This window comes from Corvus hawaiiensis, chromosome 6, assembly GCF_020740725.1.
Source record: "Corvus hawaiiensis isolate bCorHaw1 chromosome 6, bCorHaw1.pri.cur, whole genome shotgun sequence".
In the NCBI taxonomy this organism is placed as follows: domain Eukaryota; kingdom Metazoa; phylum Chordata; class Aves; order Passeriformes; family Corvidae; genus Corvus; species Corvus hawaiiensis.
Window position 1 is genome coordinate 59,520,968 of NC_063218.1, and position 5,388 is coordinate 59,526,355.

The following is a 5,388-nucleotide window of genomic DNA, read 5'->3' on the forward strand; positions in this document are numbered from 1 at the left end:
GCTAGCTGCTGGGCGGTGTGGAGCCCTGGACAGCATGCCAACTACAAGGCTGAGTACTCTCAGTGAGTGGATTCCAGCCCTTCTGCACCGGCACCAGGCAACACACCCGGTCTCCAGAGACTCTGGTCCCCAGCAAGGCGTTAGCCACTGCCCCCTGCCTTTTGGGTTCTATATTGAAAACATCAGAGGGAGAACACTGTCATGGAATTCCTAAAACACCACGAAGAGCAGCTTATTACTGAAGAAATCGGTACAGCAAAAGGACAGTGTTAGATTGATTCCCCTCTCCCTTCCTACTACCTAGACTTCAGGAAGTCATTGCATGTTGCTTACAGATGGTGTACTCAGACACATCTATTCAAAAACCCCTTCAATTTGATCCATCATCTTGGCCGTCTTTTATTTCTGCTCCCTCTGACCAGAGATTATGCCACATCCCTAAACTTCTCCTCCTCTCCCCTTAGTTGAGGGGGAAGCATGTGCAAACCTGGCTTCAGGAAATGAGTGAGCTATGACCTCCCCCACCCTGAACCCAGCCAGAGCTGATTTTCAGGATAGCTGCTGGGTCTGACTTTCTTGTGGATACGTTCTTCTCCCTCAGCCTTGTTTACTTCTCCCTAGACCTGAGGTAACTGGACAATAGTGTCACCATTATCTTATCTCATGTTCCCTTAGGTGTAGATACAAAAATGCTGCTAGCGAGGATTTTCTTACTATGTTCTAAGTCCGTGAGAGACTTTTCTCTCTCACAGAAGAGGTAGCAGGGAATGTAAACAACCAAGCCACCTGCAACCTTGGAAAGTCCTGTTTATGGTATAGTAGAAAAATATTTTGACAATGGATGTTTTAGGAGTTTAGCCAATCACCCCAAGGGGTGGCTGATCCTTTGTCCAATTAGACTATGAAGAAAAAAGTCTATAAAAGAGTTTGTAAAATAATTAAATGAAGCAACCTTACTGCACAATTCCTGCCTGCTGGATCTTCTCTCCTCCTCCTCCCCACGGTGATATACCCTAGGGCCCAGGCCTGTGGTAATATTTGGTGCTGCCCGACGTGATTTGCACTCTCTGACGTGTCCTACTGCTGCGAGCCAAGCCAAATTTTTCTAGAGGTACGCTGTTCCCCTTCCCCCCCCGGGACCGAGAGGTCCAACGGGACTGAGAAATGGCGAACAGCGGCTCACAAACCGACCCTGTGGTACTGGTCTGGAAAGGTGTGTTTAGCATATTGCAAACCTCCATTCCTGAGAACTCAGTTTGGGAATTATTAGATTGGGCTACCTTAAAAGGGATTTCCATGGACAGAGATACTGCCCTGGACTATGCCTTATGGCAGGAACTTGGCTGTGCTGTCTGGCACGAACTCCCGTTTGGGGGCCCATCAGTGTTAGAATTATACCAGACCTGGCGTTCATTATTTATTCTGCTGACAGACCTCGACTGTGGCAGCAGAGCTGGCTCACCTATTTCGGTGATGAGTGATGGAGGAATGTCTGAGGAGGACCCTGCTGAACGGGCTTCCGGGGCAAATGATGGTGGATATGGAAAAAACCCCCCGGCTCCACAGGCAGAGCCTGCGCCGGCTCACCCTGCACAATCGCAGGACTCTGCGGCCCCCGGGGACCTGCACCGGCAGAGGTGGGGGTGTCAGGGCAGCAGGAGGGCGTGCAGTATGCCTTGCCACTCAGCTCGGCGGCGGCCATGGCTTATCCAGGGCTGCAAATTAGCGGCTTAGCGAATTGGACCCCCAGAGCGGCTCCTAGCCCGGTTGCCTATGCACCAACAGAGCCAAAATGGCTCGGATGTCCCTTCTTAGCCGGCGTAGCGCCAGGCGTGCCTGCTCCAAGACTGCCTGGGCGTGGTCCGCCGCCCTCCTTGGCGCTGGACTGTTCTGCACCGCTGCAGAACCGAGCCATCGGCCTTTTAATACAATATCTGCCTTTGCTGACAGAGTTACCGAACATATCCCGGCAGCTGGGAGAATTGGTCAGCCTGCAAAAACAGCTGCTGCAGATAACAGAGGCACCCTGCCGTGCAGGGTGCGCCAGGCCCGCGCCGCCAGCACCGCCCGCGCCACCCACAGTAGCCGCGGCTCCAAACCAAGGAGCGGCATGGCCGGTGGCGAACCCGGAAGTGGCGCTGCCACGGGAAAACCCGGAAGTGGTGGCAGCCACGGAGCGGCAGCAGGGGGCAGCGGCACCGAACGCGGCTGGGGAGCGAGAAGCAGCAGTGGTTTCGGCAGCGGCACCGAGCGCAGCCGCGGAGCAAGGGCCAGCGACGGTGCCGAACGCTGCTGCGGAGCAAGAGATGAGCGCCGTGCCGGGCGCGGCTGTAGCCCCAGAGATGGCGGCAGCAGCTCCAGTACTGGTTCAGTTGGGACTGGCCGAGACGGCATCCCGTAAAGAAGCTGCTGTTGAAACTGCAGCGCAGGCAACTGCAGTCTGTGCTGTCTGTTCTGCCTCTAGCCCACCCAGCCAAAGTGCCCCTCTCCGTCCACCTCTGTTCACTCCCAGTGTCTCAGAGTTGCCTTTGCCTAATGACTCATCATTGGGAAGTGAGGCAGATGAGGTTCTGGCCCCAGGTCGTAAGGCAGCTGTAGCCAGGCGGCGAAGGAAAAGGCTGCGCTTGTCTCACCCCTGGACCTTTCAGGACTGCACGGTAACAGTGCGTCCGACCCACTACAATCGCTTCTTAGAGTCAGTTAAAATGTGAGCATTGGAGGAGGGTGACTGGAGGTTATTAGAAACACTTGGAATGTCAAGTAGATTTGAGGATTCTGGGGGTAATCGAGAAGCTGTTACACTCCATCCACAGGCTGTGCCAGAAGTTCAGGATGGTAGTGACTCCCCAAAAGGGGAGATCCAAGCTTTCCCAGTGTATAAGGCTCTCCCAAATTCAGGCGAGCACGATAAGCATGAGGTAATTGCTTGGAAGGTTGCCCAGGACCTCCAATCCAAGGTGGCACAATATGGGCTAGGTTCTGCTGAGGTTATGCAGATAATAAGAGTGATAAATACAGATTTACTTGCTCCATTTGATATCAGACACTTAGGTCAAATTCTATTTCAACCTGTACAATTTACAGTTTTTGAGAAAACCTGGAGAAAGCTGGCCGGCAAGACTGCATTAGGGAATATGCAGCTCCCTGCTGCTGATCCTAGATGGACAGCGGGAATGGATGCTTTGATGGGGACTGGTCCCTTCTCTGATCCCAGTCTACAGGGTACTTTGTCCTCTAGCGTCCTGCATCAAGCTCAGCAGGTTGGCATGGCTGCCCTGTTGAAAACCATAGAGTTGTCTGCACCTAGAAAGTGATATACTGAAATAGTTCAAGGGAAATCAGAGTCATTCCTCTCTTTTGTAGAGAAAGTTGCTGCTTCTCTCAAGAAGCAGGTTGAGCTTAAGAACAGCTTAAGACAGTTAGTGAGAGATAACACAAACAAGGAATGCAGAAAAATCATAGATGCCTTACCAGGGGACCCTGAGGTAACAGACATGGTCGAAGCCTGCGCTAAGGTGGGATCTGGGAACCAGAGAAGGTCTGCTTTGGCTGTGTTCCTGCAGCCTGTTCACACATCTTCTGGTCGTGAACCAAAGCAACCAAAACAGGCAAAAAACCAGAAGCGGCCTAAGCCGAGCCAAAAAGAGAACACAGCGATCCCCCAGTGCAAGAGGTGTGGCAGGCCAGGGCATTGCTCGGACTATTGTAGATCCCAGACTCATGCCGATGGTCGGCCTTTGTTGGGAAACTTCTGCCGGGGTGCAAGGAGGGGGAATTGCTCTCCGATGCAGTCGCTCCCCCAGAGAGTGGCACAGGTACAGGCACAGGCCTACTCAGCCACCCTAGAGACAGCACCCAGGGATCAGATGGTTTTGACTTCCATACCTCAGCCGCAGTCGTCTTAGACTCTAGCGGTATTTATAAAGTTCCCTTGGATGCATATGGACCCTTAGCCCAGGGATCCAGTGCGATGCTGGTGGGAAAACCTGACATTAGCCATCAAGGAATCTTAGTGCACTCAGGAGTTATTGACGCTGACTTTAAAGGTCAGATTTGTGCTATGGTCTCCACGCAAAAACCCCCTGTAACTATTCCTGAAAAGACCTGCCTTGCTAAATTAGTGCCTTTTAAGTCTTGTGTCCCCAGGATAGAACAACAAACTCATGAAGATAATGGCAGTGGATCTACGGGACTTCCGCAGGCCTTCTGGACTGCAGACATCTCTGACCAAAGGCCACAGATGACATGTACCCTGGTCCTGCCGAACGCCCGTCCACCCCGGACTCAGCTTCGAGGTTTGATTGATATGGGTGCTGATGTAACTATCATCTCCTTCTCTGCATGGCCTCCCTCATGGCCTTTAGCCCCGGTGGGATCGGCCATCGCAGGAGTAGGAGGAACCACACAGAGCTATTTAAGCGAACGGCCTGTGGTGGTGAAGGACTCAGAGGGGCACACAGCTACAATTAGGCCTTATGTTAATACCTCTTCCCTTAACCTTTGGGGACGGGACGTGTTGGCAGCTTGGGGCGTATGGATTGGGACAAATTTTTAGCAGGGGTCACTGTGTGTAAGGGTGCACAGTATCCTACACTACCTTTGTGGTGGTTCATTAACACACCAATCCGAGTCAGGCTCTGCTTAGTTAGTTGAATTAAGGGCTGTTATCATGGCTTTTCAATGATTCTCACAGGAACCTTTGAATTTGGTTACTGAAGCCAACTAGCAAAAGCTTTGTATACAATTAATCACCTTACAGTACCACAAAATTCAAATAATCCTGTTATTCTGAATCATTTTCTCTCATTGCAGTCTGCAGGCGACATACAACTGCCCCGGGCAAAAGTCTGGGTATGGAATTTACTCACTAACCAGTGGGAAGGCCCTCATGAGCTTATAGTTTGGGGTTGTGGGTATGCTTGCGTTTCCACAGATACTGGGGTACGGTGGCTACCTTCAAAATGCGTTCGCCCTGACCTATGGCACCAGAGGCAGAACAGGTAACCTCCAACTGATGACCAGAACGCCAACCATCCAAATGGCAATCAGAATGTAGATCATCAGCCTAATGACTCTTCTGATGATGACCAGGATATCAACCATCAGGCAGATGGTCCTTCTACAAGCAGAGACTGGGATGGTCCTTCCACAAGCAGAGACTGAACTTTAAATTTCTTGTTATGGAGTCAGATAGTTAAAGCCTCAAGGACATATTTCGAATTAATAACTGATATAAATTTCTATTTAGGATTAATAGTAGAGTTGTTCTCTTATCAAACAAAAAGGGGGAATTGTAGATACAAAAATGCTGCTAGCAAGGATTTTCTTACTATTTTCTAAGCCTGTGAGAGACTTTTCTCTCTCACAGAAGAGGTAGCAGAGTATGTA